The 26,037-nt window shown below is 40.6% G+C and overlaps 1 long non-coding RNA gene across 1 annotated transcript in view; it reads right to left on the bottom strand.

Annotated features, from left to right (window-relative positions):
* The window catches only part of LOC143693909 (uncharacterized), a 185,343-nt gene that overhangs the window by 33,745 nt on the left and 125,561 nt on the right, over window positions 1-26,037 (bottom strand). The window contains exons 3-6 of the long non-coding RNA XR_013181910.1: window positions 20,401-20,580; window positions 6,730-6,856; window positions 6,019-6,169; window positions 5,698-5,879 (exon numbers count right to left, since the gene is read on the bottom strand). This is a non-coding gene — a long non-coding RNA (uncharacterized LOC143693909). The remainder of the gene's footprint in view (window positions 1-5,697; window positions 5,880-6,018; window positions 6,170-6,729; window positions 6,857-20,400; window positions 20,581-26,037) is intronic.

Genomic DNA, 26,037 nt, shown 5'->3' with positions numbered 1-26,037 from the left:
CTGAAAAATGAACCACCACAAAGAGGTGTTCAGAGCACCCCAAGCTTCAACATCATGTTGAGATTAAAAGGATAAGAAAGCAGTTCTGTATTTACCCAATGGGAACTCAGAAGTCACTCTTCCTGTGTTACATCCAGGGCAAATTCCCAGACATCTGGAGTGTGAGGGCCACTTGTGCATAGCTGAATGCTAAAACAGAGCTCAGGGCCACCTCCTGGCAGCTCATGGAAGGGATGCCACGTCAATCTGGGAGCAATGTGCATGAGAATTCTGCTCCTCAGGGTTAGCTGCAGGGAAACTTGGGGGCTGTGGAAGGGACAGATGAGGAATGTGGCTGGCAGGAGCACTGGGCTTGAGGGTCACAGAGGTCTGTCACAAGAAGCGCACTGAGAACCAGGCACATCACATAAGGTAATGCAGGTGGCTGGGGTTTGGCCCACAAATAAGAAATACTAAGGTGACCAAAGCAGGTACTGGTGAGATCTCTGGGACATGAGTAGTCTGTCATCATCTTCACTAAGTGCTGTTTCCATGAACATCTCAGAACAGGCTCCTTCAGAGGCCCTGCCTGCGTTTTTCTGTGGCCAGTGCCTCCGAAGAGGGAAGCCTGCAGATGAGGATCCAACTCTCCCCACGTGCATGTGAGCAGCCAGCTGGGTAAGTGAGGGTTTGCTCAGACATGTCACAGAGCTGCACATATTTTTTTCCAAAGTGTACAGCAGGCTTTGACAACCCAGGCCTTCACACAGAGTGGTTTAGTGAGGCTCCTTGCCCCTCCTTCTCAATGCTCCCAGCCCTACTTGAAAGCAAAGGCAGCATTCGGAACTAAGCTGGCTAAAAACGATTTGGTTCATTGCTACACTTCAAGAATATGTTAAAAAACCCATGCTGCTGCCTTGTGACACAACACAGCACGTCCCAGCCGTTGGTTTTAATGTATTTACTCTTCCAGAGCACCACGACTTTTAGTAAACGGGCAACATATGATGCAGTTCTGGTCTCATCACAACATATTTAACATCTGGGAGAGCTGCCACTTGTGAAGCCAACCAGTGCTCTGCTGACAGACAAAGTGAGCATTATACTGAAATGCCATTCCCCAGCTGTTTGCAGAATTAATTTCCCTGTAGAATTTTCTAATTAGTTGGCTCTTTCCAGCCCGTTCCCCACAGAGGAAGCAGAAAGGAAGCAAAAGGCTAGCACCTGCTCCCAAAGCTCTGGCTGGGAAAAAAATAAATAAATTTAAGGATGACATATACAGTAAGTATTTAGGCACTAGAAAGCCTTCTATCCATGCAGCTGTGGGGATGAAGTAACTCTGTTTGAAAGCTTAATGGAGATTCTTCTGTGGGGAAGAATTTCCAGTGGCTCACATTCCAGACAGTTAACCACATTACCAAAGGGAAGAAAAAGGGATTTGTTCAAGCATTAAAAACTGTCTTAAAAAAAAATTAAAAAAAAAAATTCCCCCCAATCTGTAGAAAAACAGACAGATGAATCCAGACCTGAGGATGATTCTACAGTAGCTTGCTCCATTACCTTTGGGTTATTTTCAATCATTCTTTTTTTCTATGATTTTGAATTAAAAGATTAAATATGTTGGAATGTAGTGTATGATATTTTCTTAAAAGGAACAGCTAACACAAAAGAATTTGTTTCTAACTGAAGTGAGTCATTGGAACAAAAGAAATAATGTGGTTCTTGTTTTGAATTTACCTGCAGTGGGTCAATGTAAGGAAGAAAACATGAAAGGTATTTCATGAAAAATAAAAATAAGGAAAAAATGGTCCAAGAAAGGTAATTTGCATTTTTGACTACTCAGCCACTTTTCCAAAAGAATTTTTAAATACTGACTATAAAACAAGATGATGGTCAACTAAACCTAGAATGCATGAAGGAAAAAAGCTCCCCTATGGAAATTAGGATAAGCCATTAGCACTTCAATAAACAGTTTTCACTGTGTTTCCACAGTGACTTTACAAAATGGTAGACCTTGCAAAGAACTAAGGTTTAAAATAAGATCACAGATATAATCCCTTTAAATTAATTGGGTGTGTCTTTGGATCAGCACAAAGTGTGATGTAGGTCCAGAGATGAGTAAGCTACCCATTAGTAAAGCAGGTGGTGTATTAAATGTACCATTTTGTCTAATTTTTGTATAATTCCAAAGTTCCTGAAAGCTTTTTTTAATAGATTCAACATATGTGCCTAAGTGCATGTGTGTATTTGGAGCAGGGGTATGTGGGATTGAAAGACTTCTTAATTAATAATTTATTAATTTCACAGAATCAAGACACACATGGTACATTTTCATAAGCTCATAATTTTCTAGGACAATTTAAGACAAACAAATACAACAGGGAGTGTAGATAGGAAGAAAGGTTCTGCTAAAACGAAAGGAAAAGAAGACATAAAATTGCCTGCCTGAGACAAATGCCCAGACTTTGTTCCCCACTCTGAGACAATTTTGAAAAAGTAGCAAAATAAAGAATGGAATTGTAAGGCAGGGCTATTCCTGCTTTTCCCTGGCAATGCTTGGCAATATTCTCTGCTGTTCTGGTTGTCTATGGAAAATCTGTGTATGAATGAGTGGCATTCGTCCCTGTCATGTGAGGTGGTGCTGACATGTCAATTCCAAATGGCTACAATTATTTCAAGTGGACTTTCCCCCAAAGCCTACATTGGAGAGGATAATTTCAAACTGCAGAAAACCCAAGGAAAGAGCACTCATTTATTTTCCTCGGAAGTGGTGCAGCTAAATTCATCTGTGGCTTTGAAAATCTCCCATGATACTTTAGTCTGGCCCATTAACTGCACCTGTTCTCTTTCTCTTCTTTTTTGGGGTGGAACAGGGCCTGGGGGGGGTGGGTGGGGGGGAATTATTTCCCCTTCAATAGCAAGTGTCTGGCTTTTAAAGGATGCATAGGATATTTTATTTCATTACTGTCTAGGCATTTCAAATGAAATAATAATCCAAAACCCCCATAACCCATTATTTTTCTCCTTTGAAATTAAAAGTAAATAGTGGAAGGGAGAACATGTCCTTGGAAAGACAAATGGGTTATAACTCACAGAGAAACATATTGTGAAAGAGTACATCTATTTTCCCCAAATAATGATCTAAATTAGTCCATTTATTAGGTTTCTCTATATTACTCACTTTGACAAAAATGAAATTTTTCAAAAGGAAAACATGTCACTGAAATAATGTTGACATATTTCTGATTTGAGGGTAGACTTTCCACAAATATGAGCATATATAAGCTGCTACAGTCAGCTTCTCTCCAAGAACTTCATCATAGAACTGATTTAAATTTAATTTACCTGTGGCTCACTGAAATGGGCTTTATTTTTTTCCCTTAACAAGTAAAGTGACAGTGAATAGCAATTTGAGTGCAAACAAGACATATTGTTCTCAGATTATTGCAGGTCATAATATTTGACTTCAGCTAAATTTGAAGTAAAAAAAAGAGGCTAAGAAAACCCTGGTTTGCTGGAGGAAATAACCCCTGCTTATTTCCCACACTCTGAAATTAAAAAAAATATTAAAACTAAATATAGTTGAGTCAGTGACCTTTAAAAAGGCAGTTGGGGAATTTTATATTGGTTGTGTTCTGTTTTGCTTTTGATTAGTTTTGACTAGTTTATCTGCAAATCTAAAACACATGAAGAACCAAAGTCTGCAGAACGGAAAAGAGCAATTTTCTCTGGGAAGCCTCTAACCTGTTGTAAAGAAGAATTCTGCATTGTGGTGCAGCTGACTCAAGCCTTATTTCTCTCAGCTACCAAGAAAAGCAAAAAAAAAAAAGACAAGTTCTGTACCTTTCCAAAAATTTAGAAAAACATTGGATAAATGGCTGAAGAGGAATGTTTGACTCAAACCCCAGAACACTGATTCAGGAGCCATCTTTTACTGGCTGCCACCTGAATGCCAGCACTGATTTGTGTTACCTGTTTTTAGGGCACTGAAACCTCACCCAGGCTGAAAGGCAAAGACAGAAAAGGTTGGTTTGCCTTTAGCTCTGACAAATATCTAACAGTGGCGAGAGTAGGATGAGAATCCAAAAGTAGTTTACATGGTGTGATGGCAGCTGGGTGACATCTTTCATAAATTTGGGATTACAGCTCCCCGTCCTTCTTCCCCCTTCCTGCTCCCATTCTTCCTTGCTTGCTCCCTCTTTTGCCAGTCATCTGTTTCCCCAACCAGGTGGCTCACAGTGCTTTCCTTGACTGTGTTCATCTGGGCTGAGGTTGCCAAACAACCGGGGTGTGGCCAGATCCCAAATCCCAGTGCAGACTCACTGACCACCCCTATTTCCAGCTCCAGGCACGACAGCCCCGGAGAGGCTCGCAGGTTGCAGCATGTGCATTAATATGGCGTTGCTTTCTCATATCCTTATCTCTAACAGCAAATCTGTGTAGCTCAGGATATGAACTGCAAATGAGAGATGAGGAACTGGTTAGTGCTTATCGGGAACGATGGAATTTGAGATCTGGAGATGAAGGGGGGTTGTTAGCTGTGTTTTTTTAATGAGAGGACTGGCTGATGTTTATCAGCTGACCCCTGTTTCAGGTAACGGAGCAGTTGGCAGGGAGCTGTTCCTACTGATTAGATTGAGTGAGTTGGTATTCAGATTAACTTCTGATTTCCCTCGTATTATTTGTACAAGCTCTTTATTGCTCTGGATAATTCTCCCCTTCCTGGTTTAGGAAGTGGAACTAACATCCTCCTGGAGCACTGCTACCAGCTCACCAGATTTTATTATGTGAGACGACATGATGGTCATAGATTAACTCAACCTCTTACTATTTTTCTGTATTAAAATTAGACCTCTGTGACATTTGCTTTGTTCTAACCAAACAGGAGTAATGCACAGCTTTATCATCTAGGATAGATTTATGGTACTGAGACCGATCAGGATATTACTTTTAATCAACATTTCTGTGGCTAAGGCAACTGCTGTCTCCTTTCTGAATTGAATATTTGTGTAACCTGAGTGGCTTTCAATCTTTGCTTGTTCTGAGAGTCCTCAAAACTCTTCTGCTGTGGCTGGAAGGAATTATGTTCTTCCCTTCCCTCTCCCCTGCTAAGCTCAATACAATATCTTTGGGTTTCTTACCTCTCTTGTAACCTGTTATTTGTCACTGCTTTGTCTTACTTCCCTGCCACAACAGATCCTTGAAGTGAACCATCAGAGGAGCAGATTCATAACCAGTTTTTCAAAAGTTCCCTTATTGGATGTACAAGCCTGACCCCAACAGACCTTGCAATCACAGGTGAGAGTCCAGGTAGAACAAGTAATAACTTCACACATATGTACGTGAGCATTTCCACTACACTAGCAAACACATTTTTAGTGACATTTCCTTTTCCAACCTGGCTATCAAACCTCATATTTCACATATCTGTAGAGAAAACCAGGTTTGTTTTCCATGAATGGGCCGCATTATGGGGATTTTTTTATGTTATTCCATCTCCTACAGGCTTTTATCCAAACCAAGCAACTAAAATAAAACATGGCTTCCTTCCCTGAGATGGTTTCATAGCCCAGCTCTCCAACTTTCTCCCGTACCACAAACATGCAACACAATTGTGCAAGAGCCGAGGAAGGAATGGTGAGATCAGAGCCGTGACTGCAGACATCCTGACATGGGGATCTGGCACTTATTCAACACAAACACAATTAGAGGACTTACCCTTGCGTGAAGTATTTGCTTTCTTGATAGTCACCAGCCTTAACCTCTAGGAATGCTTACGAATCAGATAGCGTTCCTTGAGGAGGGAGAGCCTTTTCAAGCTCCTCTGTCCTGCTTTAGCCAACACAGACACAAAGAAGAAAGAAATTCCGCCGCGTCCTACAACTTCTCCCAGGGAAAGCCTTTAAGAAGCAGAGAAGAGTTGTGGTCTCAAAATCCCTGCCAAGGATTTGAGAGCACAATATCATGCAGTGCTTGCTCCTCTTCCTACTATCAGCAGGAAAAAATAACACCACAAGAGACAAACTTTGAAATTCTCACCAAACATGAAAGCAGGAGGGTTTCCTGAGTCTTGCTCCTTGGCTTTGTATTGCAGTTGACTTGTCTGGCAGTGGTGATACCGCAGAAGGATGGCAGAGATTTGCATGTCTTGGAAGGCTCATATGTGTGCATCTGCACTGATATTTGTGAGCTGGATGCAGAAAAAGGTTCATTAACTTAGAAAATGTAACCTAGTGTACATGGGTGTTACACAACTTATAAATCCTCAAGTCTCACAAGACAAATATTTCAGTAGAATAATTACAATCAGCGTAAATCCTGGGCTTTTCACAGAGTAACAGCATCTTCAAAATGGCAATAGCAGCTGACCTCTAATAAAATATCTGCTGGCAAATTGGTCAAATGTCAGTCTGGCACAGCAGTTGCAAAGGGAAAGTCTTGTTCCAAAATGTCCAATAATTTAAATTATTCTCATCTCAAACTGCATCAGTGACACACGAGAACTGGGCCAAAGGAGGGCCCACTGGTGTAACAGACCAGTTGGATTTCCAGATGATGCAATGTGACATGACACGACTACCACAGCCACTGCAAGATGGCTTAAATGGTATAACATAAAACAAAATAATAATAAAAGAAAGTGGTGAAGATAACTCTGACCCAGAAACACTGAAGTGAGCTGAGAGGCTCTGACCTGTGTGACCTGCCTGAGCAAACCCAGCACCTCCCTGCAGGACCACTTTTCCAAACCACTTTAATACTGCATCCTGGAGCAGCACTGCAGCAGCTGTAGGAGGAACAGTTGTGCAGTGTTGTGCCTTCCCAAGTGACCAGATGCACTTTTCCATCTTTAGCAGCTTCCACAAATATCAACAACCTGAAAAACAGTGGAGATTGCCAAAATATCAGATATCTGAATCCAGTCAGAACGAGACACTCCCAAAAATATTTCCAACACTCTGAAATTCACACACACACACACCTCCCCATATACCCAGGGGAAAATTTTTGCATGGGACCAAAGGAAAATGACAACAATGTCTCAGATAAATATCAATGGTCACAGAGTTCCAAGCTAAGGAGCTGATTTAGGCTATTTTGGTGCACACAAAACAACCTGGCCATGCTCAAAGGACAGACTGCCTGAGCACGTTAGTAAAGCAGTTGCATCAAGAGAGCAAATAAAGCAACTAAAACACATTTCTGGAGTAGCACAGTTGACATCTGCAGACCCACCCAAACCAGGCATTTGTCCCAAAATAAAAAATTGGCAACCAGCTATGAATGGTTGCTGGTCTTGACTTTTTGATACTCCACTAAAGAAGCACAATATAAATCTGCAACCCTGTATCCGGACAATGATTGGAATACATCAAGAAAAAGCTTGCAGTCATTCCAGATGAAAAAAAACACAAAAGGGGAAAAAAAGAGAGAGATTTCAAAATCTAAGAGTGCTTATAAACAAGGATGTTACTTTCCCCTTTCTTATCCAGAACCGCCCTTAATTGAAAGGATCAGTATCTAAAGCAACTGGTGCTGCCCTGCACATGAATCCCCTTTGCACCTCTTCCCTCTTATTTCTTCAGTGGTTTTATTAACATTAGTGACTTATCTAAGTATTAGAATGCTTGGCTGCTTGGAAGCTTATCAACAGCAAATTTTATGGGCTGTTTAGTGATGGAAACAGGAGGAGATGGAGCTCTCCCCCCCCAGCTACCTCGATATGGAAGTCTTCAAGAAGCCATGGAATGTGCTCTCTGGTATTTTTGGTATCTTTAAAGTGTCAAGAGTGCAGAATTTCTCTTGTCAGTTGTCACAGTGTGACTCACAATTAGAGACATCTGCTCTGCATTCACCTCCCCAGGGGCACCGCTCGTTTTTCACCAGCTTCCTGTTGTTGACAGCACAGTTCCTCCCTGTATCACTCTCCACCAGCACCCATGCTCCTCGCAGACATTGCAGCAGGCTTAAGCAGATTTCCCTTGGGAAAGCCCTTCCCCTTGTTTTGCTAGTCATTGGAAAAAATATAGAATGTTGAGAATGCTCTGAAGGCAGAGGCTGTGTTTCTAAAGGAACTGAACAAATTCCATTCTTTTTTTTTTTTTTTTTTTTTTTTTTTGGTCAGGAGGACTCCATTGGTTTTTGATCTCTTTCAAAAATCTCCACATTTTCTCTATATCCAATTTTCATTTCAAGCAAGAGAGCAGCTTGAAAAATGAAATGTTATTTGTGCTGAGTCCTTGTCAGTAATTGGTGTAAATGGGTGACTAATACTACCAAAATATTATTCAATTAATTTTTCAAATACTGAAAATAATTTCAAATATTAAATTTCAGATGAGGAACATGCTGCCTTCCCTTCCTACTCCACCCAATTAAGAAAACAGTTGTTCTGCAAGTTTTTCACACCAAACCCTTAAACTGAGGTAGACTGACCATCCCAAGCACAGATCCATACTTTGTGCCTGGTTAATGTCTGGACCATGCAGAAATACCAAACACCACCTAGGGTGGGTATGGCTGCCTGAAGCACAGATCTGTTGTGTGTTCTACCTATTTTAGGTACACACACCCCTATGGACTGGAAATTTTATTTCTTAGGCTCTGACCAGTAGTAACAGATTTGAGATTCTACTTCCCCCAAGAGTCCAGCTTTCTTTAAAGGATCTCCATTCCTGCAGGAGCATAAGATCTTAGATATTGTCAGTTTCTGTAGTCCTTCTTCCTTGATCTTGGTCCAGTGCTTCCCTGTTATGTCCCCTGCACAAGGAGCAGCCCAACAGAAAATTTAATGTTCAACACAATATAAAAGGCATCTTCCACAAAGATTATTAATTTTATGCACATAACACTTTTTCCTGACCCTTTAGGGCAGCTCCTGGGCCTGGTTCCTGACCTGACACTGGTGAAAACCACTAATGTCCATGGTGCTCCCCCATTCCAAATAAAGTTGTAAGTCATCTGTTTTGTTCCACATCCTGCCAGCAAATATTGCATAACATTTTTTCTTTTTTTTTTTTTTTTTTTTTTTTTTTTTGTGATTTGCTGGGATATTTCCAGAACCTGTGTTTGACTTCTCCCAGGAACAGACTCTTCCTCATATATTCACAGTGCTCCAAGCACAAGTTTAGCAGACTCCAGCTCATGATGCTTCTGCACTCATTCAGTCACAACACATCAATGCAATGCACAGAAGCCTTTCATTTGCCTTCTAAATCAGGAGTGTAACAGCTGAAATATTTCTCACTGACCCTGGTCTTCAACACAAAACTAAACTTTTCTTTGCTATTTCAACATTCACTCCACCAGGATTATATTTAAGGTCAACACAATTTGGGCCCTGGACCCAGACTGCTTAAATTATTCAAAAAAATATGAACCCATGCCAGTCAAATCAAGAAAATATGTTCTAGAAAAGATAAAACACATCCTCTGTTTAAAAACACATTTCAAAAAGTAACTCTAAACTCATAAAACTGTTATGAAATCCACAGCTCCTCCAAACATGAGGAGAACTCTCTGCAAGCTAGAATATTAACTCATATTTGTTGGGTAATCTAGTAAATCCAGATGGGGAGAAATTGGAAAGGAAAAAATGGATTCTTTCAGTGTTACCTCAGATTGTTCATCTATTACACAGCCCAGGCACGTATCTGCATTGAAGGCTTTCAGTGTTCCACAGCTGAATTCTCACTTAAAATCTGCATTTGCTGAAGGCATGAAAACCTGGATTCAAAATAGTCTCTACAGGATCAATCATGGAGCTGCCACTAAAAGGCCTTAAAATGCATTTGCCACTCAATAATTATTGTTCCAGTAGACTGTAGCAAATTATTTTTACAGATTACAAACCCACTGCCTTGGCCACCTATTAAACACAGTCTTCTCTTGGACTGAAGAGCTCTTTCTGATAACTGTTGTTCTAAAAAGTCAATACAAGTCAAGGTTGGGTATTTTCCACTTACGAGGCTTGGAGAACTGGATATGACAGCCTGCTCATCACACTTCATTCCTCTGATCTTTGTTTCTGTTTCCTGCTCATTCTACCAGTAACTTCAGTCCATTTTTGTTCAGTAATTTCCCAGCATTTTAATGATGGAACCATAAGCAAAGCTACACAGCTAAATGGTTTATTCTTAGCAAATAAAGCTATGTGTTTGTACCCTGGGTCATACCTGACAGAACTCGCATGTTTTAAAAAGGAACATCCAGCAATAAAGACTAAGATGTACTTTGAAATGAAATTTAAATTAAATTCAATGGAAATGCACTCAGTCCTTTACAGAAGAGCGAACTGGTAGCAAGTTGGATTGAAAAATCAAAATCATACTGAGGGACAGTCTAATTCTTTTCAAGCAAAACTGTTTAATGTATAAAAATTATTGTGACTGAAGGAATCTGGTTTTGCACTGAAAACCTCAAGCGTTACATCACAGAGGGACCTGAGGCCTTGCATTCTAATTATTAATTTCATAAAAGATCCCAAGAGCAATAGAAAGGTCATGAGAGCTGCTCCAATCCATGGGCAGTTAAGCAGGAGAATGCTTGGGTGCCCTTTAGCCTTTGAGTGTGCTGCAGGACAGGGGGGTTTGGTGCTAAACGACAAATTGAGTTAGAAATATTTAAGTCATAAACCATAGTAAATCTTTTAGCACTTGAAACACCATGAGACACTCCAAGCTGAGAGCAAATGAAGTGTTAGTCTATGCATGTTTAAAAATGCACAGAGGCTGTGTTTACTGAATTATCCGTTTTTTCACTATGTCTCCTTTAGGAAGCTGACATCCAACAGTTTCCCACCAAAAGAAACAATTTATGAAAAGTGCCTCTATCATGGGTTAAGAAAAGAAAATAATATGCATCTCTCTGAAAGCAAAATAATGTAGGTTGCAAAGTCAAGGACAGCTAAATTAGGAAGTGGCAGATTTATGTGTGCCTGCATAACCTCTACTTGGCCCTCTTGTAGGTCCTGTGCCCCGAGTGAGACAGAGGTCCTGTGGAAAAAATAGTATGTGATTATGCAATTAAAGACTATATCTTAACACAAAAAGCATCTGAATTAAGGTTCTGTTGGCATCTGTGAATATAACATTTCCTAACATTTAAATTCTGGGCTTTGCCACCTTAGCACAGAATTTCTGTCAGGTGATATCTTCACATGGCTTTTATACATAGGTGCAAATTAATTCTAGCCAAATTACCAAGACTCTATTGCCACATAACAGTTTTCTCTTTACTGTGAGTTGAAGAAAGAAGAATATCAGGAGTCATCTGTAAAAGATGCTCTTCCTGGAATGGGAAGAATAGCTGTGGCCCTTGAGTGGAGTCAGCAGAAACTGTGTATAAAATTGGTTCATCTTCCCTTGTTTACTGATCAGTGTTGTGATCAATATCAAAATGAGCACTCTGAAATAGATTATTGCTGCCTAGATGAATCTCACCATATGCTTGGCTTTTGTTATCAGAGACCTCTAAAATGAGAGGGAGATAAATTGTCTCTTCCTAACTAGTTCTGAAAGCCTGCACAGAATTCCTAAGGAAGACTCATATGGACAGGAACCTTCCTACCAAAAGCCTTCTGACCAACAGGACTACACACTCCTGGGAAGGAGAAAGTTTGAAGGAATTGCCACCACAATTCCACCACTTCTTCATGCCAAGTCCCTCGGGGCCTGTCCTGTTCTGACACAACCCTTTCACAAGAGAGGAGAGCAAACTTTTTGCTTCCCTGCTAAAAGCAGACAACAGAATCCAGCATAAACTTTGAGCTGAATTTGAGTCAATGTAGTTCTTGTTATTTTAATCTCTCCTTTCTTTGCTTTATGGATTTAGTCAGGGAAATCAAATATTGAAAAAGCATGTTAAGTGCAATGCAAGCTGAGACTGTAAAAGTGCCAAATTGATTAATGAAGTTACTATAAAATTTGCCACACTGTTTAAGTAAATGATGGTATAAAGTCATCACCCTACAGAATAACAGAAAATATTATATATTTCTGAGTCATCATAGTTGCAGAGAGTCATCACTTTTCACTCCCTGACTTTTACACTTCTAGAACCTTAGACCTTCTTCAGTATATATGACATTTTTGGATTAAAAGTTAGACAAAACCTGTGTATTCTGAGAGTCATATGAACAAAAAATTGCCTCTTGAATCCAGATCCTAAATGTCTAGCCAGGAATAAATGTTTCCTTACAGATTTTTAAATGCTTGGGGAAAAAAGTAAAAAGGGAAAAAGAAAGGCTGCTCAAGTTTGGAAATATTTCTATAACAAAAGCTGCTCCAAAACATTGTGTGCTACAAAAGACTGTGGCAAACAGTATAGGTGCAATTAAGACACTGTTGTCTTGACAACATCATGCAAGAAATGAAAGAAGCATTACTGTTTCATGGAAGAAAGCTGCAGCGCTATTTTTTTAATTCAGAATATTCCACTCAAGGATCTCAAAAGCATTGCTGAAAATGAATGAGCCAAATAGCTATCAAGGGGAACCAGACTTCACTTTGAGACTACAGTGTAAAATCCAATCTCTGAAAAACCAGTATCAAGCAATGCTACATCAGGACAAACCACTAAAGCTTACAGGAGCTGTGCTGGATGTTTTGGGATTAGCTCTCCTGCAGTGTTCATTTTCATGGATAACTATCACTATGGAAAATGGGGATGCTGGGGTCTATCACCCTTACCCTGGCTTTCAGCAGGCCTCACTTTTGCCCATATCCTCTTGTGATGCTAAAATTGAGAGGGGATTTAAGAAAAGTCCAGGAGTAACAGCTGGACTTCCCAGAACAGCAGATTCAGTGTCAGGGCTGTTACCCAAGTGATCCTTGCAGGACAGGGAAAAGTCCTGTCCATGAGGAACAGATGGAAGAGAAGCAGTGAGGGCTGGATCCCATTAGAGGTTATCACAAAATATTCCACACTGCCTGCTGCAAGCCCTGGAAGCCTTTGGGCCCAGATGTAGAAGCTACAAGGAGCCCAGAGACCACTTCTGGGTGCAGAGTGGAATGTGCAACACGGGGCCAAGAGTTGTCCCACCTGAGAAGCCATTTAGCTGTGTCACTGAGGTGCTGCAGCACAGAGAGCAGAGCTGGGAGAGGGAAACACCAGCTCCCACCCAAGAGCAAGAGCTTTGCTCTGCTAGGGAACACCTTGGGAAAAGGCAGAGCCATCAGCCCCGGGGTGTGCTTTGTGCCCCACAGGCAGCTTGACAGAGAAGTCCTCAACTTGGAGAATGCCTTCAGTTCAAAAGATCCCACTTGAATGTGAGGATACACACTGGCAACAGCGGGCTCCTTTGAGGTACATTTCCCCTCCCAGCAATTTTTACCTAAGAAATTTCATGCACAGAAAAGAACAAGTGAAAGGGAATATTCAGATACATGACAGGAACAGTCTTTACTGCAATTGCTTTTTCAGCCAGCACTTTGTTTTCTTTTAGTGGAAGCCTGACAATCATAAAAAGCCATTGTAAGTGCAGCTCACTGAGAAGCAAACCACAGGCCTGCCTGCAATGCTGAGGCTCGGGATCATTACGTCGTTAGCGTGCCACCCGGAATCCAGGCAATGCATCCGCTTGCTCTATTAAATTAAAGCATTTCCTGCAGCAATTGAGGAAGGATAAAGAAAATAGGTGCTATTATAAAAGTGTTGTGTGATTGGCCTTGTTTTCTGCAAGCCATTAGGACATGGCAGCTTCTAACTTGGAGAATTGCAGGATCTCTCATCTCCCATCCATTACCACCAGGACATAAATGAGAAGGGCTGGAGCCAACAGTATTGCTGTAGATATACAAGCTGCAAGGAGGACAAGGATCTGTCTCTAGTGGTTTTCACTGTTTCAGCTTTCCCAGGTTATGTATGCCCTGCACTGCAGGTTTCTATCTCCCTGGTTAGTCATCCTGTGTTTCGGCCACTGCTCTTCCTGTGGGACCCTCCTGGGTGTCTGCCTCTCTCTGCATTTCATAAGGAGATTACTTGGAATGGAAGTAGACAGGCACAGGTGGTGGGACCACCTGCTACAATCTCTTCAGTGCTTTTGGATAGTATAATAGTGCTTGGATTTAACCTTCATATTTCCTTTCTTTTTTTTTTTTTTTTAACCTAAAGTTAGCTTTCAATTCATTTATTCAGTGGTCTGAAAGGAGGAATTATGATGAAAGACACTATTCCCTTGGTCCTGGAAAAGCAATTTGCTAGAATATTGTTCCCAGGACAACAAGCTCATCCTTTGTGTTATTTCAAAACCTCTGGCAGGAACAACAGAACTGCAACCCAAAAGCTCTTTTTAAGGTATTTATCCTTCCCTTCACTGCCTAACAATTTCATGTGCCTTCTTGTCTGACTGCTCCTGCCAGTTCCCAGATTTTATGTGGCCATCCACAGCAGTAAAAGAGTATCTCACTCCCTCATTTGGCTGTGTTACAGTGTTGAAGGGTATCTACAACAATGACTTACAGCAGAGGGTTTCTTCTGAGTATAAAATAGAATGCTCAGTTTGGTTAGGCTCTTGTTTACACAAATAATTAGAAAAAAAACCAACAACTAGTGTTGATTCTAAAGAAGCCACATTTTCCATGAACTTACTATTTTGGGACTGAGAGTCAGATAGTCTCAGTCTAGCCCAAGAGGGAAGAAGAAATCCACTAATGGCATTGCAGTCTAAGAAAGACAGCTGAACACCAAATTTAAGTGGGGCTTCATACAGTTGGAGTCCCAATTAGAATCAGCAAGAAGCCCCAAAAGTACACTGACAAAGGGTATTTAGTACACAAATAATTTTGAGACAGATACTACAGCTTGCAGCCAGGGGAAAGAAATATTTTCTCAACTTATTTCATATTTAGCCTTTGTAATCACAGAAACACTTTTTCTATTTCTGGCAGAAACATTTATGCTAGATTTTAACCAAAAAAATCTGCCTAAATCACTTGCTTAAGGTAAGGTTGGGTTTTTCCTGCACATTGTAGAGAGCATGAGCAAACTGTGAGGTCATTTTATGGCATGTATCTCTGGGAGCACAACCAGAAGCATCAAATGCAAAACAAGCCTCTCAGGTGCACTTGTCCTGAGTGCTCTTTGGGGCTTGGCACTTAACAAAAGGGAACAGTTTTATAATGTCACTTGAGAATCTGGAGATGGAGACGTTATTCCTGAGCTGATATGAGATGTTAGGCAACTTGGTTTTCATCCCAGTGTTTGTTTCTGCCTGCAAAAACTTGGGATAATTTTTATTCCCTCTCTCAGCTTTAAAAGAAAAATGCCTAGGCACATTATTATTCATTCCCGAGTGCTGCTTCATTTGAATTAAGGCAGGATGTCCCTCTGCCCGTGGAGGTGATATTTTCTAGCATCTTTAGTCTGCCTGCAGTGTTTCATTTGTGATGTGCATGTCGTCTTTCACTGGGATCCCATAATTTTCCCCTGGAATTTACTCAACCCTCAGCTCTTAAACTGACAGAAGATTGGACTGAGCAAGCCAACAGTGACAGACTTAATTGAAAGCACTTACATCTTTAGAGTACAGCAATGATGCAAAGATTTACCTGTGGTTATGGAGGGAATGTGTGCAGGCTCTGTTTCACAAAGAAGCACTGTGTATGCCATTCTTCTCAAGAGTCTGTCTTTTGTGCCTTCAGTACCTACAGGAGTGATCAGGAATGCACAGAGTTTGCATTCCTGCAGATACATTATCTGAAAGTGTGGCCCTTTGTTTGCTTTCCTCCTGTTTTGTTCTGTTAGTCCTTCATTGTAAGAGAGACCTGTTTATACATTCCATTTTTCTTGGTCTTCTTGGCACCTTGCGGTCAAACACTGCTCCAGACTGATCCCTTGCTTTACAATGCACTGGCAGCACATCTATGTAAGAACAGACAAAAGAGCGTTCTTGCCATCTGATGATTTCATTTCTAGCTCTCCAGCACCTTTTGTTATTTCAGGGTATTTTTTCCTGGTGGGAACGGGCACATTCAGCTGTTGTTTTCATGCTGAAAGCCTGTGTGGAAGCACTTCCCTGTTGGTTCTTTTTTTTTTTTTCCAGACATGTCTTTCAGCATGTTTCCAAAGGCTTGGAATCAGCACATTGTGTTGTGACATGTGCATACTTGACATTGCTTTGTTCTCTGACTTCCTTTTGCCTGCAATCTTTAGGAAGTTATCTTACAATTAGAAAGGAATTTTGAGTCAGTGTTATTGCAGACCCAGCATATTGTCCTCTGCCATCTGCAAAGAAGAAAGCCTGGAGGAGCAGGAGGGAAGAAAGTCATTTCGGTATTTTTAACTGCCTGAGCCACGTAGGAGTCAGTTCACTGCATAGAGAGTGACTGCAGCTCTGACTTCTGCCAGAAAAAAAATTGCATTACACACTACAAACACCTTTTCTTATTAAATGAATTAAAGGGAATGCAAGGGCATTATGGTAACCATAGGCAATTTGATACATCCTTTTTTCAGTGTTTTGCTCTTGATTAGTGAGTCTCTTATCATCCAGCAAAAGTGACAAGGTATCTTCTTCCTGAGAAGTTTACAAAGATTTTTTTTCTTTTCACATGTGCACCTTTATGTAAAGGAACTCTGTTCATTTCTTCTGTAAATGAAGCTGGTAAAAACAATCAAGTTTTGTATGATCTCAGTGGTAAATACATTCATATTTAGCTGACTAAAAAGCACAGATTTTTCAAAATTTTATGGTGTTCTCCTTTTTCTTCTTGTATTTTATTCATCAGCCTCCTAGACCAGAGACAAGAGGACAATTGGCTTTGAACTGCTTCCCTGTACAGGCAGCACAGCTCATTTTGGACAGGAGGGGAAATCTAGAGAGCTGTCTCAGAAAAACTTGCACATGGAAAGCCCTGCTTTCCCACAGCCCAGTCAGGCACCACCTGGCAATACTGAAAACACCTTTAAAATGGTAAACACACTGAAATGCTTACCATTGTGCCAGAAAAAAAAAGAGTTGGAGTAGCAATAAGAGACTGTGGCAGGAAGAAAGCAGCCATACCCATGCTGATGTAACATGGAGACCTTCTCCATTGGAATGATGTCTGCAGTCAGCTCCTGACTTCTGGACAGGAGTGAGGGACATATCCTGCAGTCAGACAAGACCCATGGTGTCAGGCACGTGTGCTACACCTCTCTGAGCATCAGCTTACTCTGGGTGTGAACACTCAGGTTGTAACTTTACTGCATTATTTCATAATAGATGTGTGATTTCCAACAGCACTGTACAGACAAGTGTTGGTCCATTATGAGAGAGGTGGGGAGAGCATCTCCCTAAATAATATTCTGAGTAGCTTTTTCTTTACGCGCCATAAAATACACATTGTAATGCTTGGAACAGAGATTTTGGTGTCAGGAGGCCTCATCTTCCTGCTGAAGTGGAGAGATTTTTTTCCTTGGAGTCAATAAAAGTGTAATAACACATCTGCTTCAGGCTTCAAGACCCAACCTGAGGAAACAGCTTTTTACAGACACACAGAGGATCTCCAAGCATCAGCAAAGAGTCTCTGCTTGTCACTGTGCTGACTTCCCTTCACCAAATTCCCTGAAAGACCCCACTTGAGTGCATCCACACGGTGGAGGGTGAGTGACACCCAAATAAACAGCAGCTGGACTGATTTCCCAGCTGGATTTTGCAGGGAGCGTGGGTGCAGGGCTCTGCTGGAGCTGTGAGAGCAGCCCCAGAATTTCCAGCCAGCAGTGCAGAGACAGTGCAGGATTTCCCAGAGACGGATCGGATGTCGGAGCACCGCAGTCCTTGGCTCTGGATAGACAGGCTGGGCCCATCACAGGAAGTCCGGAATATTGAGCAATTATTCAACCACTGAGCAAGACAGGGCTATTTAGATCCCAAGTGGTAAAGGGCTGCTTAATTTTTTTCATTAGGAGCTCTCCCTCTGCAATCTGTTTCAGATCACTGCATAGCAGGGAGAGTGTATGTCAAAGTCTGTGCAAGACTGAGAGCTTGCAGCATAACAATGAATAAAGTGTAAAATATATATTTGCCAAAAATACAGGAATCATAATTCGTATAGCTATAACAGAAGGAAAGAAAATCATGCTGAAAATTCTAACATAAGAAAATCAACAAGACAGAAATGGCTAATCCTTGGGGAGCAAAAAAGGCTTTTTTAAAGTTAGAAGTTGAGGGTTTTCCTTGTTTATGGCAAAAAAATCCCCACAATTCAATTTACTAACTCCACAATCTAAGCGTTAAAATGTATGAAATATAAAACCAACAAGAGCAAAGAGAAAATTATTCTCCCCTTGCAAATTTGCTTTCAGTCATTCAGTAAATGCTTTTAATTACTACAGTATAAATGGCATTGAGGGTGCTCACTTATGACAACCACAAAAATTGGAAGTTTGTATAATGTCCTGTCCAGCATGGGGCACATCAGATGATTCCTTACACATTAAATAATTTATCTGTAATATATTTTCCACACATAGACATCCAACTTGATAGCCTAGAATAGTAAATAACTGTACATGGGCACAGATAGATTCAGGATATTCTTCTAAAAACTGCTTGTTTAATTCTTATTTTTTTAACAGAACACCTCAGAGTAATCTATCATGTTTTGGCACCACTGTCATTTATTAGTGTTATCTAAGTTGTACTACTTTCCTTGTCACATCATAAGTTAACCTTCCCTAATCACCACCCTGGACATTTACCAGGCCCTCCCTGGGGAGGTGTTTAACCAGAGGCACAATTTTCCTGTTATTATGTACTCCAGGGTTCTGAAAGCTCGTGTGGATTTCACTCAGAGACTGAGAATAAATCTATGGGATCCTAATGCCAGGAATTTAACACATTGAATGGATATATGCCTACTTTAAATGAACTCCATAGCTGGTGGCATAGCAAGATCCTCAAAGAAGCCCACTTTTTGCTGCACATCCTGCTTTTTTGGAAGCTTAATAGAAATGGTTTAAAGTCCTCCTCCTTTCTCAAACACCCAGCAGTTTTCCTTCCCTGGACACCCACGGGAAGCAACAAAATGGCAGCAATCCAGGGAAAAGGTAAACTCCTTCTGAAAGCACTGCAAGGAAACACTTAGGCTACAGACACATTACTCATGAAAGACCATTAGCTCAATCCAGGAGCTCAAACAAGACCTTGAAGACCAAATGAATTGGTGAAAAAAGCCAACCAAACAAAATTCACAGTAATCCCTGGTTTTCACTAGCAGGGATACAGACCAAGCAGAGGGCTGACAATTCAACATCTACTCTCTTGAGGAGTATTTTTCAGCCTTAGAAGGGAAAGTTGTTGCCAACGTATCCAAACCCAAAAATTTCTTAGGCTAGGAGAGGAATCCAACAAGAGACCAGCTGTGCTGAGTTAAGGCACTCCACTTAAAACATCCCATCAATCACAGAGCAGGAGAGTGCTGACGTTATTTGCATGAAATCTAAGAGTGCTATTACTCACCTGCAATTAAAAAGAATAGTTTGATTTGGTTTCTTGCCGAGAGAATTATGTGAATATTTTCCCTTTTGCCAGGTTATGAATTTTGCCAGCTTCCATAATCTGAAGGTAGCATTCCAGGTTCTGACTAAATTGTGAATGACACAAGTCAGATCATTTTGGAGGGCAAATCATCCTTTTTCTGAAACCTAAATTATAAACCTTCGGTTTTTTTAATCCACATTCTCTGCAAGGGGCTGCCTTGCAATGTCATGAAAGCACAGTTTTAAGGTACACTTTTTGGCACAGTTTGTCCAAGATCTGCATGGAGACTCGATTATTCTACCCTCTTTGGCTTTGGACCCTCAAGGCATGGATTAAGATGAGACACTAATGGGGCAGCATGCAAAAGCTTGTGTTACTGAAATAGATCTCCTTCGTGGATAAAAAGAAATAGGAACTTCCCAGCTTGCAATTCTAAATGAGAACAAAGCTACAGATAGGGAAAAGAGCCAGATGAGGATCTGGGCAAAGATTGGTGATGCAATGAAAGCATGGGAGCCATCTAGAGGGGATTTTGGCTGGGTCGCATCTTCCAGTGTTAGGAACCAGCAGCTCACAAGGCTCTGAGTGCAGGTTTATACCACCTGGCAAAGGGAATCATTTCACATGCATTAAATGCATGATTGCAATTTGAAAAACAAACAAAAAAAGACAGAAGACAAGCAAGGGCAAGGGAGTTAATCTAAAGAGAGAAACTCTTTGGGTAAATGCCCATGGCTCTTTTTTTTTTTTCCCCCAGGTTCAAATCTACCATTTTCTTGATATTCTTTTTAGCTGACATGGAGCTTCCTCATACCAAATTTCTTCAATGTTCATCAGAGTAAAGAATACATAAAAACTTTGAGGTATAAAAAAAAAGGTTTTTTGCTCCCAGAGACATTTGCTTGAGGACAGATCTCCCAAAAAATAAAATCAATTAAAAAAAAAATTTGAATACTCACATTACAGAAAACAATTCCTGAGTGGAATACCCATGCAGCCATCTTAAAGCTATTTGCTGATTCAGGTGATGAGAACCATAAAGTTAGTTAACCAGGGCTGGGTATAAGCTTCAGCTCTGTCTTGATGCTGTATTAGACAGGTATCCAAGCATCCATATGTCCAGCCCTTCCCTTTGGTTTCTGAAAGAAAATAAATCAAGTTTGTAAGACTGAAGGGCCCCTGTTTGCGCTCCGGTGCTTCCGGAGGTGCCACACAGCATTTATCTAACACAAGCAAATAGACCCAGGAAACACAACTTATGAGCTGCAAAAAACAGCCATTTTAGTATCCAATAGAGGAAAAGGAACTACTCACTCTTCCCCAAGGTATTCCCACTCCTAATTACAAGAAACCATCTAAATGTTTCACCCATTGAAACATTTAGGGTCGATATTGCAAAGCAACAGCTAAACGTGGCCTTACAACACACAAGGATTTTGTCACGTAAATCTTTCCCTGGCGGTTCCCTTCCACGTGGCTTTTTCCTACTTCTCAAACTTCTTGAGGATGTTTGAGGGCTTAGATAACACAGAGCAACCTGTCTTCTTGTAGTGGAGAGACAGAATGATTTGAAACCAGCTTATCTCAGGGTCATATCCTGCCATTGATTTTTTTTAGCACTCCCTATTGATTCCAGCAGTGAGTTCCACATACAGATCAATACCAGGATATGGCCTTTATTTATTAGTACACTTCTGGTCCTTCCACTCTACCCTAATGCTTCAAAACACGTGGAATTAATTACAGCATTCCACATTATATTGGCCTTGTTGTCTTTAGAGGAGCTAAGCCTTCATTTGGTCAACAGAATAATTTGAAAGGATTGTTGGGTGACTTCTGCCATTGATCCAAAAATAGATCCTGTGACACTTTCTTTAGGGGCAGGGATGAAGGAGAGGAGCAGAGATATGTGGATAAGCACGTCCTTTGGCTTACCAGCACTTCCCACTTGCAGCAGCACTTAATTCCCAGCAGAAGTTTCTTGACAATGAAAAATTCTCTGCATTGAATCAGTGGTCTGATTGTCCTGACCTAGCCTGATCTTAAAGACATCATGTGCTAAAGAAATATATGTTGGGCACTTGGCTGAAAGTTCCCCTACTACTCATTTCTGAACTTCATCAACATCTTTTACTTATCAGGTCAGGCATACAGGATCTGGAATTTTCAAGGAGTTCATCTAATATGCATTTTTTACTTCCTGGTGCTTGGAAGAGGAACAAGCTGAAACTGACCTGGAAAAATTAACATCTATTCTCCAACTGCCAAGAGCAGGACTAATTAGTATAGATTCTCCAACAGCTGCCAAGAGCAGGACTAATTTCAACACAGTTTTTCAGTGATTTTGAGTCAGGGCCTTGGCCCCATGCTGCAGCTGGCCCTACAGCTTTACCAGTCATCTGCAGGGCTCAGGTTTGATACAGATTTCAAACTGCACAGGAACTGAAAGGTAAAGTTTCTTTAAAGAGAGAGCGCCTTTTCATTTCTCCCTCTTACCACAGAATTGCTGCACAGATAAAGGCATGGGTTAAAACTAGCCATGGGACTAAACTGAATGCTCTGCCTCCTGACAAATCAGATCTTCTACTCAGAGTTATCACATTTGATGGCCAAAATGCAATGTTATATTTAAAAGCAGAGTAAATAAAACCCTTCCTTCCTAGGTGCTATGCCTACATTACCTTTCTGCACTCAGCAAAATAGCACCAAGGTAACCTTGTGCATTCAGAAGACTTTTCCTTTAAAAACAGAAAACCAAATAATCTTGTCAGTGTTTCTAGAATTACACTAGAGGCAGAGCAGAAGATGAACAGCCCCGAATTTTTCATCTATAACCCACCAGTTCATCCTGGTATTGGGATGCAATAAACCAACAGCAATTTTTACAAGTACTGCCTGCACCTCGGTACATTTGATTTAACCCAAGTGGGCAAAGGAACAAATGAGCAAGGAAAAGAAAGTGCAGAGGGAAAACAGAGCTTCAGCATTTGTTCAACTGCCTTGGAGCCTTAGGAAAACATCAGTGCTCTGTTGACTTAGCTTCTCTTGTTCTCCTTTACTTCATTGGAGGGTCTGGCCTGTGCTTTAAGAAAATACTGCTCCTTTTCAATTGTTAAATAGTGACAAAGTCCAGGTGACCCTAACACAGAGTCTGAGTGGTTTATGTCAAGCCTGGAGACAGTGACTCATGGAGTCACAGATGATCAGTTGATAAATGCCACCGGTATCAGAAACTTGGCCATTAACATGAGTGATGTGAGAACCAAGAGGTTAAGTAAAAGCTACCTCCATAATGAGTCTGTGATACAGAAAAGCAACGTTTTGTCCCAGGCTTGGATTTTTGGTTTTGTTTCTCTTTTCCCCTTAAGGCGGATTTGACTTGGTAACTTTCGTTTGCTTTGTAAGTTCTTTTTTTAATGCAACATTTTAATTTTTCATGGGTGGGAAAAGGTGGCAAGAAATGTTAGAAAGAGGTTCAGATGAACCACCAGGAGATCCACTAGGATTTTTTTTTCCAAGTTTCTGCTGCAACAATGCAATGTGTTTGCCACAAACTGCTGGGTTTTGGAATTGTCTTTGCTTCAAAGTGACTCAGGAGCTGTTTTTAAAGTGTCTCTAGGAAAGAGTAAACTGTATTATTATATGCATCACAAGCAGTAAGTTGCCTTATCTACAGCCAAACATAAGACCAAGGACTTTGCTGAAGCAGAGCCCTCACAGAATCTTCCAAAGTTTTATTGCTTCAATGCATAAGCAGGCAGCACCTCTGAACAGTCTGAGCTGCAATTCAAGAACTCAATACGTCATTCAAGCCATTGTGTTCCACTTTGCTAATCTTCAGTGATTTAATGCAAAAACCCCTATAATTTAGAAAAACTGTGGGAAGCTTTGGCTGCCAACATGCAAAATCTCATGAATTATCAAAGTAGAAGCTATTTCATAGTGGGGATAACTAGTTCTGAAGCATTTGTATGTAAAGTATGTATGTCGTATTTTTAGTGCACCAAGCATTTACAGTCATGTTTTTCTTCATCATCTTATTTCAATAAGAAAGAAGAAAAAGCAGTTTAGGCCACTAAAATTACAGATGGATTTATGAGAATGCAGTCCTCTCATCAGAGGATTTAAATGAATATAGGGAAAGGGGTAAGAAGCCTTCTTGGCCTGTGGAGGCTTTAGGCATAACAGCCTTTACAAGGTTGAGTATTTAATATATTTTACTCTAGTAAACATATTCGATTGTCTCTCAAGAGAGGCTAAAATACAATTGGTCACATATTCATTTACAGTTATATGAACCATTAACAGAAATTCATTTTGCAGTAATAAATATTTTTTGTTATATTTCAGTTTGAAATTAAGTTATTATTTACCTATAAATACAAGGAAGAAGAGTTTCCTTTTCTCTTTCCCTCTTCAAAATTATTTTCATTTAATTATTAATACAGTGGGAAACACAAAACTAATCAAAATCAGAATGAAACATCACACATGATACTTTCTCAACCTCTTCAATAAAAACTTCTTTTGGTGGAATTCCTAGTCAGCTCAGAATTGTGGAGATTTTGCTTCTCTCTGGTGTGTGAATAAACATGGAAAGCTTTAAATATCTTCTTAGAGACCATCTTAAATCTGCATAGAGATAATTTTATTTTGTAACACTTGAATGCAGATTTATTAATTCATCCTTTCCCATCAGCAGCCTGGAACCTAGGAGTTCCCTACATTTACAGTCCCTTCCTTATGCTCTCCACACTCCGTCTTGCTGACCCCACAACACACATCAGGGTTCTGGCAAGGTATGGTTTCCCCTACCTCATCCTCCCTTTCACCTCTCCCATGCCAGCTTTGCTCTGCTATCAAAACTGCTGAAAGCTGAAAGTTATTAACCCGTTTGAAGAGATGCTCCAAACTTGACTAAACCAGCCCTGAACAACCTGGTCTAGCTGGACCAAGTTTGAGCAGGGAGATTCTCGTGGCATAATTTAAAAAATTATATATTGGGCTTGACCTTCTGAACCAGACAGAAGCAAACTTTTTATTTCAGAATGTAAAAACTGAAGATTCAAATAAATTTTACATTAAAAAAAAATAGGAATTGCTGGGAAGGAAAACTACTCTTTGCCTCATATTAGGCCATGAAAGTGCTGACAATTTTTCCTTTTTATAGTACTGATATTCATATCAACCAAAGCTTCCAGACCTGAAAACAAAGTCTTGGATTTCCATCTTACATTTCTTGAACTTTCTGGGCCTGGAAAATTGGGTAACGTGCTGAAATCAGAAATGATTTGACATTATTCATTTGAAATGAAGAAGTGATATTTGGCTAGAAGTAAGGGGAGGCCCGTTCTGTGGCTTAGGAATTCAACATCTGGTTGCAGAAAACAGCCAACAAGCAAATCTTGCGACATTTGTGAGCAAGATGCAAGATTGTAAGATGATTACCTCCCAGAATCTGTAGCATGCAATCCATCCATTTCAGATCATCTACCAACACAGCTCTCCTGAAGAGAAGGCAGCACGTACTGCAGTGGTTAGTAAAAGTTCAACTGGCTCAGCACACTCACAGGAAATCAGAATTGTCTCCTTCGTGTCACATAAGAAAAGCAGAGCAGCAAAGCAGAGGCTCCTTATGAGGACCAGAGCAAAGGAAAGAATTTGAAAAAAATTTGGAAGGAGATGTTGGATGTGTTAGAGTGGCAGACTGGAGATTATTTTGAAGTGATGGGGTTATTACAGCTGTATGAAATCCCCCTTCTTTACACGGATACAAACAAAATTAGAAGGAAGAAACCAACAAACACAAAAGTGCACATAGTCATTTGTGCTGACTCTTTGGCTCCTAATAAATGACTCAAGCTGTCTGCAACACCAGAGCACTCACCAGTTTGAAAGCCCTGAAACTTTTCCAGAGACTGTTTTGTTTATTTCTGTTGTAGCCAAATCCACTTAACAGGGCACTGTGATAAACACCCCTTTCCCTTGAGTTGTCCTGATGGCCAAGAGACTGAGTGCCAGGTGCTCTCAAAATGTAGTAAATAATTGTCTGTCTCGTCCACTTAAGAAGCAGAGCTGACATTCTGTTGTGTTTTCCTGATGTACCTGCTGGCTGCTACTCTTACTTTGCTATTTTCTTTTGTCAGGCACTAAATACAATGAGTGGGTCAATAAAATTTTCAGCATTTTATATGATGTTCACTCAGGCAGAAATGACTCAAAGCCCCAGAACAGTGTCTTCAGAAGGACCACAAGGGCTTCAGGTTTTAAAGGTTGGATCTTAACAGGACCATCACTCTGGAGTTAAGGTTAGGTATGGGTTTAAAGGCAGAATATGCCAGGATAGACCAGTCAACCTGAATAATAACAGGCATGACATAAACTGTGGTTTCTGACTTGGATACATGGCAGTGTTTATAATTTTTTTCCTCTCTTGGAGTGAGAGAGATATAGTGGAAAACACATTCAGTGTTGTGGGATTTGTGGATAATAAAAACAATCTGCTTATATGTGTTTACTGGGATTTGTCACAGAGCAAAAGGTGAAATAAACAGATCCAGAAAGACTCTCAGAGACAGCTTAAAGCCCATGATGGG

This window comes from Agelaius phoeniceus, chromosome 4 (genome assembly GCF_051311805.1).
Source record: "Agelaius phoeniceus isolate bAgePho1 chromosome 4, bAgePho1.hap1, whole genome shotgun sequence".
NCBI lineage: Eukaryota > Metazoa > Chordata > Aves > Passeriformes > Icteridae > Agelaius > Agelaius phoeniceus.
Note: the sequence above shows the minus strand (reverse complement) of the source record. Positions and strands in the feature narration are given on the sequence as shown.